Here is a 10,906-nt window from a genome sequence, read left to right on the forward strand (position 1 = left end):
TTTTCCAGTCCTGTGGCCACTGCAGCATTTTCCAAATTTGCTGGCATCTTGAGTGTAGCACTTTCACAGCATCATCTTTCAGGATTTGGAATAGCTCAATTGGAATTCCATCACCTCCACTAGCTTTGTTCGTAGTGATGCTTTCTAAGGTCCACTTGACTTCACATTCCAGGATGTCTGGCTCTAGGTCAGTGATCACACCCTCATGATTATCTGGGTCGTGAAGATCTTTTTTGTACAGTTCTTCTGTGTATTCTTGCCATTTCTTCTTAATATCTTCTGCTTCTGTTAGGTCCATACCATTTCTGTCCTTTATCGAGCCCATCTTTGCATGAAATGTTCCTTTGGTATCTCTGATTTTCTTGAAGAGATCCCTAGTCTTTCCCATTCTGTTGTTTTCCTCTATTTCTTTGCAATGATTGCTGAAGAAGGCTTTCTTATCTCTTCTTGCTATTCTTTGGAACTCTGCATTCAGATGTTTATATCTTTCCTTTTCTCCTTTGCTTTTTGCTTCTCTTCTTTTCACAGCTATTTGTAAGGCCTCCCCAGACAGCCATTTTGCTTTTTTGCATTTCTTTTCCATGGGGATGGTCTTGATCCCTGTCTCCTGTACAATGTCACGAACCTCATTCCATAGTTCATCAGGCACTCTATCTATCAGATCTAGGCCCTTAAATCTATTTCTCACTTCCACTGTATAATCATAAGGGATTTGATTTAGGTCATACCTGAATGGTCTAGTGGTTTTCCCTACTTTCTTCAATTTAAGTCTGAATTTGGCAATAAGGAGTTCATGATCTGAGCCACAGTCAGCTCCTGGCCTTGTTTTTGCTGACTATATAGCGCTTCTCCATCTTTGGCTGCAAAGAATATAATCAATCTGATTTTGGTATTGACCATCTGGTGATGTCCATGTATAGAGTCTTCTCTTCTGTTGTTGGAAGAGGATGTTATGACCAGTGCATTTTCTTGGCAAAACTCTATTAGTCTTTGCCCTGCTTCATTCCATATTCCAAGGCCAAATTTGCCTGTTACTCCAGGTGTTTCTTGACTTCCTACTTTTGCATTTCAGTCCCCTATAATGAAAAGGACATCTTTTTTGGGTGTTAGTTCAAAAGGTCTTGTAGGTCTTCATAGAACCGTTCAACTTCAGCATTACTGGTTGGGGCATAGACTTGGATTACTGTGATATTGAATGGTTTGCCTTGGAAATGAACAGAGATCATTCTGTCATTTTTGAGATTGCATCCAAGTACTGCATTTTGGACTCTTTTGTTGACCATCATGGCCACTCCATTTCTTCTGAAGCTGACAGCAAGGAAAAGCTGTAGTTAAATAAGTATAGAAATCTTGTACCATAGATTCCTCTGTTTCCTTTTACCACAATAAAGTTGTACAGATATCCTAGAGAAAACTCTGTAATGCTTATTACCATCCTGCAGAGTTCCATGGGATACTGATTCGGGGAATGTAATGGATATTGAATACAAAATAAAAGTTACTCCACCAGGGAGTGCTACCTGACACCATCTAAAATTGAAAGACAATTTTTTTAAATGTAGGGGTAATAGATTTTTTCAAAACATGGGGGCCAAAAATTGTTGACTCAAAGTTGTCACAGTAAATCAAATAAAAATGACTTTCAGAAATTTCAAAACATATTGCGTTGGAGACTAGGAAATAGTAGAGAATTATTATAATAGAGCTAAGTTTGGTTTCAATAGAAAGAAGCATAGTAAATTATCTGTGATTCTCTTAATCATATCTGCAATGATCAGGCTTGTTTCATTTCATGTATGACAATGCTTTCTCAATGGCACTTTTTAAAAATTTGTAGTAATGCAAAATAGTTTCAATTGGATCAGCATTCTATCCTAGGTAACAGGTTTTGACAAAGTTTGCTTGTTGATATTTTTAAGTTGACTAGCACCCTTGGCTTTATTAATTTTGAATTTTCTGTGATCAGCAAGATCTATTAAGTTTCTGAGAAATTACTCCAGATTTACCTATAAATCCAAAATGTTTATGTGTCACTTAAAAGCATGTATGTAGGAGATAAAGGAAGGAGTAGAGGAAGGATAATGACCTTTGGGTTACAGACAACATTTAAGTTCATTTAAATCAATGGCTCCTGTTTATTTTCCTTCAGGACTGTGGGCTCTATCAGATTTCATCACATCACACACCTGCATCTCCTCGGTTTATTTACTTTCCACCCCTTGACTGCATTCAATAAACAGTACTCAGAGTGAATAACAGCAGAGATGGGACAGTGGAGAAAATCAGTGATAAAAAAATCCATATTTTATTCTTTTAACTTGAGTAAATACTAAATTTCATTATCTTAATTTGGGGTAGTTAGTTGAAATCTCATATTTTACATATAAATTTTACAACATGTGACTTACAATGAAGATATTTTTATATATTATTTTGCAACAGAAAATAAGTGTGTCTGAGAGGGTGCTTCTAGATGATACTTTTTGCACACAGTCACTGTTGGTTTCATTTTAAAAAATAAAGGAATACCATGCTTTACTCATCTCAGCAGGAATCAGAAATCTGTCACCATTGTCATTTCTCCACAATTTCTTAAAGAGACATCTTTTCATTTATTCCTTGAGACTTAGTGTTTTTAGGGTACCTTTGAATGGTTGTTTAGATTACTTCTTCAAGGAAGAAATGCACACCAAGATAACAGGTAACTATTTGGTGACATCAATCAGCACACAGAGAACATCAGAACCCTTCCAGTTATAGACACTGTACATTTTGGGATGGGCTAGTTTTGATTTTCCTCACAGTGTTAAAATCAGGTTGAGCATGCCCCTATTAACCAGGTATGTGCTGCATTCCAGGCTGTGAGCCAAAACATTGCCTCCAGAATGCCAGATGGGCCCAGTAGCACCCAAAGGCACTGGCTCACAGTGTTGTATCGACCTATATGTAGATACACAGAGGACTCGGAAGGGAATTTGAGAACCCATACCCTACTGCTAACATTAGATTATGCAGAATACACATACATATGCACATACATGCACTTGTGTACATACACAAAAACACATACATCTCTCCAATCACCCAGATTATCATAGAACTGGGGACAGGAGATAAAGAAAAATCCAAGAGGCTAGGCATTTTTCATAAAGAAGATGAGGAACTTCTTGTGCCAGCTGAGATGGAGTAAGCCCACCACCACCTATCCCTTCTACTCATTTCAACTAACAATTCCAGATGGAATTTTAAAAAAGCAATTACATGAGCACTCTGAAAAGTAAACAATAGCATGCCAATTAGGGAAGGAAGTAAAACTTTGAAGAATGACCGGGATAGCAATGAGTTTACTGGGTTCTTTTCCCTCCTTTATCTTTTGACTTTGACCTGAAGGGCAACAGATGTCCTGAAACAGAGTAGCAGGGTGAACAGTAAGACCTCCAAGGACACCTCTCTGTGTCCAAGAGGAGAGGGAAAAGGGGATCCTGTGAGCTAGAGAGTGTGTGTAGACGGGGGGATCTCCTCCCTCTCACACTATCTCCTTCTTTCCTTCTTCCCCTCTCTCTCTCCTTTAGTTCCTCTTTGAGAGCAATGCCAGTCATGGATTTGCACTGCCAAGTGATGGTGGCAGTAAAAGGTACCTTGTTTAGTCATTCCATCGTGCCCGACTTTTTGTGACCCTATGGACTGCAGCATGCCAGGCCTCTCTGTTCCTCACCATCTCCTGAAGTTTGTCCAAACTTTCATTGCATTGGTGATGCCATCCAGCCATCTCATCCTCTGATGCCCTCTTCTCCTTTTGCCCTCAATCTTTCCCAGCATCAGGGACCAAAAGGCATCTATCATATCTAAAAGAAAATGGATCTCTTTGGTCAGAATGGGGATAAGGGGGTTCCTGCAGTCTGAAGAACATTGGGTCATCTCATCTTTGCTATTTTTGTCTCTCCTTTATCTCATTGCTTAGCACTAAGGGTGAAACCAGTGCTAGGAGCTAAATAGATGAGAGAATTCCCAGATTTCTAGCCAGAGAGCTAGGAAAAGGGACTTTTGAAAGCCAGAGAGAGTGAAAGAAATTTCAGAGAGGAGAAAGCTAGAGAAAGGGATCCCCTACCTAGGTATCAACCAACCCAAGTTTCAAGCTCACCTTTCAGCTGCATTAGTAAGGAATATAGCAAAGACTTTAGGGTCTGAGCTATGATAAAAGCTATCACCTAAATCTTAGGCTAACCACTAAATGATAGATATGCAGAGCAGATATAAACAGCATAGCAAAGGCATGGAAAGCCTAACTACAACCACTGCTGAAAGAACACAAGACAAAACCCAGCTAAGCTTATTGTCTCATAAAACACAAACAAACCAACATTCTCCAGAGGATTTTAGCAGATGCCAAAGTCTCACAAGGTTGTATCCAAAATGCCCAGCATATAACCCAAGCTTATATACCAAAAGCAAACCAATAAACAAAATCCCAGGAATATATGACAAATTCCCAAAGAAAAAGACAATGAACAGTTGCCAGTACCAAGAAGACCCAAATACTGAAACTATTAGACAGAGTCTTTCAAAAGTGAGATAAAGGTGAACATGATTGAAAGAAGTAGACAGATAAAATTCTCAACAGATAGAAACTATGAAAAAGAATCAAATGAAAATTTTAGATTTGAAAAATACAATATTTAAGATAAGAAAATATACTTAATGGGCTCAATAACAAAATAGAGATAACAAGAAAGAGAAGTCATCTAACCTGGAAAAGAAAAGGGACAGAAAATACTGAAAAATTTGAACAGATCTTGGGGACTTACGGAACAATAACAAAAAGTCTAACACTTGTGTCATTGGACTCTCAAGATAAAAAGTGGGGCTGAAAAAATACCTGAAGAAACTTTGGCCAAAAAGTTTCCAAAATTTGTGAAAGAAATCAACTTATAGATTAAAGATGCTCACCCCCCCTAAAAGGAATACCCCAAAGAATACCATACCCAGTCACGTAATAATAAAACTGCTAAAAAACAATGATAAAGACAAATCCTGAAAACAGCCAGAGAATGATACATTACATAGTGGGGAACAGTTATTTGAATGACTGTGGATTTCTCATCAGAGGCCATGAAACCTAGAAGACAGTGGAACCGTATCTTTGAAGTGCTGAAAGAAAAGAACTGTCATTCTATGTTCAGCAAAAAATTGTCTTTCAGGAATGAAGACAAAGTAGACATTCTCAGATGACTTAAAATATTACCAACAGATATTACCTAAAATAAACACTAAAAGGAAATTTTTTTCAGGTGAAAGGGAAACATAGATCATCAGGAATGAAGAAAAAAATAACACAAATGATAAATATCTGGGTAAAAAAGGAGTATTTTTTCCCCCAAAAGGTCTTTAAAATATTTATGACTACAGAAATAAATTATATTGCCAGGTTGGAGTTCTGTGTGCAAGACAAGTGACAACTACAACCCAAAGAGACTGAGTATTGACCTAGGGGCATGGTGGCTCAGTCGGTAAAGAATCTGCCTGCAGTGCAGGAGACCTGAGTTTGATCCCTGGGTCGGGAAGATCTCCTGGAGAAGGAAATGGCAACCCACTCTAGTATGCATGCCTGGAGAATCCCATGGACAGAGGAGACTGGTAGGTTACAGTCCATGGGGTCGCAAAAAGTCATATGACTGAGTGGGTAACACCACGTTAATTACAGTATCAGGGCACTCTTCTGACTTTTCCCCTGCTGCTACCCATTGGGTTGGGTGCTTGAAGAAACCCAGAGCAGTTATAGAAAAAATAAACAATCTAAAGTTTCCTTACACATCTCAGTTGTCCATAAGTAAATTAAAGATCTTGTCACATGTATGTTTTTCCTCTTTTTGGAAGGAAAGAGACAAACTATTTGCATGATTACCATATTGTTTCTAATCATTTTCATATTCCAAGTTGACAGCTCAATTCAAAACTTCCAAAAAGTTTAATACAGGTGGAAAAGTTTTCTGCATGCTACTCTTTTTTACCTGATCCCACTTTATCTCTCACTCTAAGAGACCATTTGTAAACTGGGAACTTATGTTATTACCTGTCTTTTGTAAACTGAAAAACTTCTGTTAGATAACCTAAGCTCTGTTCTCCCCTCCTGATTTTTCTAACTGACCTGTCCCAGATTCAGAACCACCCCACCCCAGCTCTAGCTGAAGTGTATCGTATTCCCTGGGGGCATACTCCCTTTGGATCTTTAAAGCATGGACTCCTAAAAATTGCTGAAGAGAAAATTTTTTTCCACATCTTTAGTAAGCTGCTGATGGTAGTAGCTAGGAACTCTTAGTCTTAAAATTTTTTCCTCTAATTTTCTAAAATTATATACTCATTTTTTAGAAGACTTCCTTTCACACAAGGACATATAAGGGTGAATCTTTAGCTTCTTTCCCTGGTACTGTGTTTTAAGCACAAGGGTGGTAATTAGAAACTACATTGACTCTTTGAGGAAGACGGGGTCGCGGCTGCAGCGGACTTGTGTGCCGCCCGCTCCTGCTCCTGACTCACCGCTGTTCGCTCTCGCCGAGGAACAAGTCGGTCAAAAAAAAAAAAAGAAACTACACTGAAATATTCTTTTGCTAAATTTTATGTCATGTAATTTTATTGGTTTCCTTATCAGCTTACTAGTGGTATTTTTACTTTTTCTCCTTTTGGTTGGGAGTAAAGGAGGCTCATTTTGTGAGGTATCAGGGGAGGAATTATGAGTGACCTGATTTTATTCTGCTGTGTCTACTCAAAAGCCTCAGCATTAGATAAAGCTTTTGGCTTCTACACAACATGTGTGTTTCCAAGTAACTAACTTCAAACCCTGGAAAATTGTACTAAAAACAACAGGTCTAATAGAAAAAAAGAAAATTAGGTATAAATCACTCAAAATCTATGCAACTTTGTAATCAGAGTATCAATAAAATATAAGTCTAATAAAAATATTAGCACAGCTAAAATACATTGAATTTTTTTTTAATGATAAAGGTAGCTTGGTGGGAAAAAAACTGAGGAAAGGTTGAGGCTACTGAGTTATGGTGGCCTGGACAAAATGCCCACATGTTGGGAGGACATCACAGCACGGACTGCAAGGACAGAGCACATGGCTAAATCCTGAAGGAAGGTTTTATGGTCAAGGGCACCCACGTGGTATTAGATGCCTCTGCAACTTGAGGTTAGTGGTACTTGTGTAGTTTGTGCTTTACTATTATTTGATGCTGTAAAACATGATCATGCTGGGGTAAAGTCCACTGGAAAGTTTCACATGAAAATTCTCAGTATATCCAGAGTATTCATTTCCCAGTTATCATGAGCTAGCTTGGATTACTCAGAGACACATGATAGTGAAACAGACTACCTATTCATATGCACTGTTTCCTAAGAAGATCATTTTAACAGAATCTCTAGCTATATACTAGCTTATAAAAATGATGCCGCATAACAGATTTTTTAAATGATCTGGTCAGGGTTTTAAAATGCTAAAACAAGAGCAGCTAAAGGCAGGAAAAAGTAACGAATATAATGCTTACTAAATGTGCTTACATTATCATTAAATATGGAAATCTTGGAAATAGTCCACACATGCAACAGGAAAAAAAATTGATAAACCAGGGTACAACAATTCACTGGAATATAATATATACATTAACAAAAACTTATACTTGTGTTATCAAGGAAGAATATTTTGTGAAAACGATGTAATACACGTAAGTCTGTGTGCATATATACCAAAATGTTGGCTCTGGTTATCTCCGTGTCTCAATGTGATAGGATTCCAGTTGAATTTTATTTTGTTTTTTTTTTCCTCTCTTATCTGTATTTTCTTTTTTTCTGTAATAAACTTATATTACTCTTGCAATAAGATGAAAGGAAGTTACTATGAAAACTCACATCTGAAAATATTTTAGTTCTCTTAATGTTTTATAGCAGGAAACAGCAAGCAATATAATTTCAAAACCATAGGGGGCTAGTTTTAAAGAGCCTCTTCCGCTTCAACCTACTAGGCTGGTGGAGCTTGGTGATGTGTGGATGCGGCATGAAATGTGGGGCTGGGGTCTGGAGAGGTTATACCAACACTCAAAGGTCTGTTGGATTTGGTCTATTGCAACAGCCTCTACTTATCAACAAACTTTATTTTCAGGGACCATCCATCTGTTACCGAATCACTATTTCCTCTGAGGCACACGTGTATGCAACACAATACAGATGCTTTACTTGGGGGGAAGGAGAAAGTGACTATAACAACAGGAAAGCGGGTTACTGCTACATCATGAATCAAGCCACCAAACAGGGAAGAAATAAAAGGGTGTTTTCTTGTACTTGCAAGTGTAACCACATCATGGTTGGAGCCATTCAGAACAGGGACGATTCAGGTGGGTCTCCCTTAAATATTTCTGAAACCAAGCCAACAGGGCTAGATCCCAGAGACTCTGAAACCGGTATGGGTCTTTGTGATGTAACGTCTGCATCACGATGAGCCAATGACTTACCTCCTCTGGGCCTCAGCTATCCTACTTGGAAAATGTTTGTGATGATTCCAGAGGTTCTCCTCTGGCTCTGAAATTCTACAGTTATAGTTTAAGGAAATTCAATGACTATTAGGGGAGCACCTACTCTGCGCAAGGTATTATGCCAGGTTCTCCAGTGGGTACGAAGTGAGTAATATGCTGTTTCTCTCCTCAGTTGGCTGATAGTCTGATAAGAGGTATAGATATAGAGATAATTAAAGCAAAATAAAAGTGCCACTCTTGTTATTCAGTCTCTGGTTGGTGTCTGACTCTTTTGCCACCCCATGGACTGTAGACCACCAGGCCCTCTGTCCATGGGATTTTCCAGGCAAGAATACTGGAATAGGTTGCCATTTCTTCCTCCAGGGGATCTTCCTGACCCAGGCGTCAAACCCGCATCTGTCTCTTGCATTGGTAGGCGTATTCTTTACCACTGAGCCACTGGGAAGCTCACAGAAGTGCCACTAGAGCAGACTAAACATGATGCCCTCCAAGTTAAAAAGAGCTAGAAGAGCCTCAATAAGAGTTCTAAAGCTATTCTCAATTTTTTGGCCATCTGGCTTTCTAAAATATGACCAAATTCTTTTCAAAAACTCCAAACTGTAACAAGCCAATATAAATAGGAATCTGCTTTGTTACAAACACAAAAGGAATTCGCTCCATTAAAACAGAATGAATGAACCCTCAGTAATTCAGACCAAGGAAGGTAAGAATTGAGACTTAATGCATGGGATATGGGCATTATGTGATTTTAATGACTTCTAATTTTACTTTCAAGGGTATAAAGAAACATTGCCTAGAAATCTTTACAAAGTGACTTTTGTAGAATATAAACTCTGAAAGCCCCATATTTGTCTAGTCCAACCTTCTCAGTGTACAGGTGGGAAAACTCATACAAGTTGGTTATTCAAGGCCCCAAAGAGAGAAGTCATTTTAAATGACCCTGCAAGTGTTTGTAAACAGTTATTTGATGGATTTAGAATTTCTTGAAAGGGCCTTGTTCTCCAATGTTCTCCACATTTCCTACAATCTTGTTCAGTCTACTCATTTGAACTTTAGGATTGTGAGAGAGATTTGGTAGCAAAAGTAAGCTTTCATCTATTTGTGGCTCTTTCCATTTGTCTTGGTGTCAAACAGGCAATTTCTAGCCTATATTGTTAATGTGAAACACATCAGAGGAGGAAAAAAGTCATCAGATATTAAGTGTCCTGGTGGTATGTTTCCAGGCAAGGGCCTGACCTTCTGCATTGCAGACTAGCTAAAACGTGAAGTCGCTAAGTCGTGTCTGACTCTTTGCGACCCCATGGACTGTAGCCTACCAGGCTCCTCTGTCCATGGGATTTTCCAGACAATAGTACTGGAATGGATTGCCATTTCCTTCTTCAAGGGATCTTCCCAACCCAGGGATCGAACCTGGGTCTCCTGCATTGTAGACAGACGCTTTACCGTCTGAGCCACCAGGGAAGTCATTGAGAGGTGTCAAAGCATTTTAATGCCCAAAATATTTCCCCTGCTAGACTGCTAAAGCTAAATTACTTTGTTATGAATTCATTCCTCTGGAATATAATTTTGTGTCCCCAGCTGTCATGTGTGAGAGGTAATAAAATTTCACCTATCAGGTTAAATCATTTAAAAGTGCTATTTGGTAGGTCAAAAAAAAAAAAGGCAATTTCATATGATTGTTAATTTCACATATGTGTAGTTAATTTCACAGAATTAACTAATTAGATATTAACTACCCTCTTATAGAACAGATAATAAGACTCTAAAGGAAAGAGGCACTGAGAAGCTACATATTGACAGAAAAGAGAAGAGTTAGAAACAAAAGGCATAAGATGGGAGGTTGCCAGGGTAGCTGAGGGGGCTAGACTATCTAAAAGGGAAAGGATGAAGAGTACATGAACTTGGTCTATGCTACACTGTCTTCAATGCCAGTTGTGTTCAGAGATGCAAAAGAAAGCAGAGACATGATCTCACTGTACTTCAAGAAAAGAATATACAAATTCCTAGTGAGCCGTACAAGCCTATATAAAATCAAGACCTGGATTGTTTTCAGACCACACATATTACAATAATTCCAAAAAGAGAAAGATCACTCTAGGTGGTCAGGCAAGAGGCTAAAGAGGTAACATCTACAGCTTAGCTCTGAAGAATCTGAGAAAGTAGGAGGACATGTACTCTATCTACTTATAGCAGATTTTATCCAAAAAAAGTTGGCAACTTCCAATATGGATACAAAAAGGAGTCTCCATCCTCCAGAGACTGCTGTTCTTCTTCCTCCCCTGGCTTGGGGTAGCCTAGCATTCCACCATTTGTGATTCAATTTCACATGAATTAATGAAGTCTTCATCTTTGGATGCAAAAGAAAAAAAGGGATGTGGAGAGAG

General features: G+C 38.5%; 1 non-coding gene across 1 annotated transcript; it reads right to left on the reverse strand.

Annotated features, from left to right (window-relative positions):
• Positions 1-9,911: 9,911 nt before the first annotated feature.
• Positions 9,912-9,983, reverse strand: TRNAC-ACA (transfer RNA cysteine (anticodon ACA)). The gene has a single exon. It is a non-coding gene; the product is annotated as a tRNA-Cys (tRNA).
• Between the last annotated feature and the right edge of the window lie 923 nt (positions 9,984-10,906).

Source organism: Bos mutus, chromosome 14, assembly GCF_027580195.1.
Source record: "Bos mutus isolate GX-2022 chromosome 14, NWIPB_WYAK_1.1, whole genome shotgun sequence".
Classification (NCBI taxonomy): Eukaryota; Metazoa; Chordata; class Mammalia; order Artiodactyla; family Bovidae; genus Bos; species Bos mutus.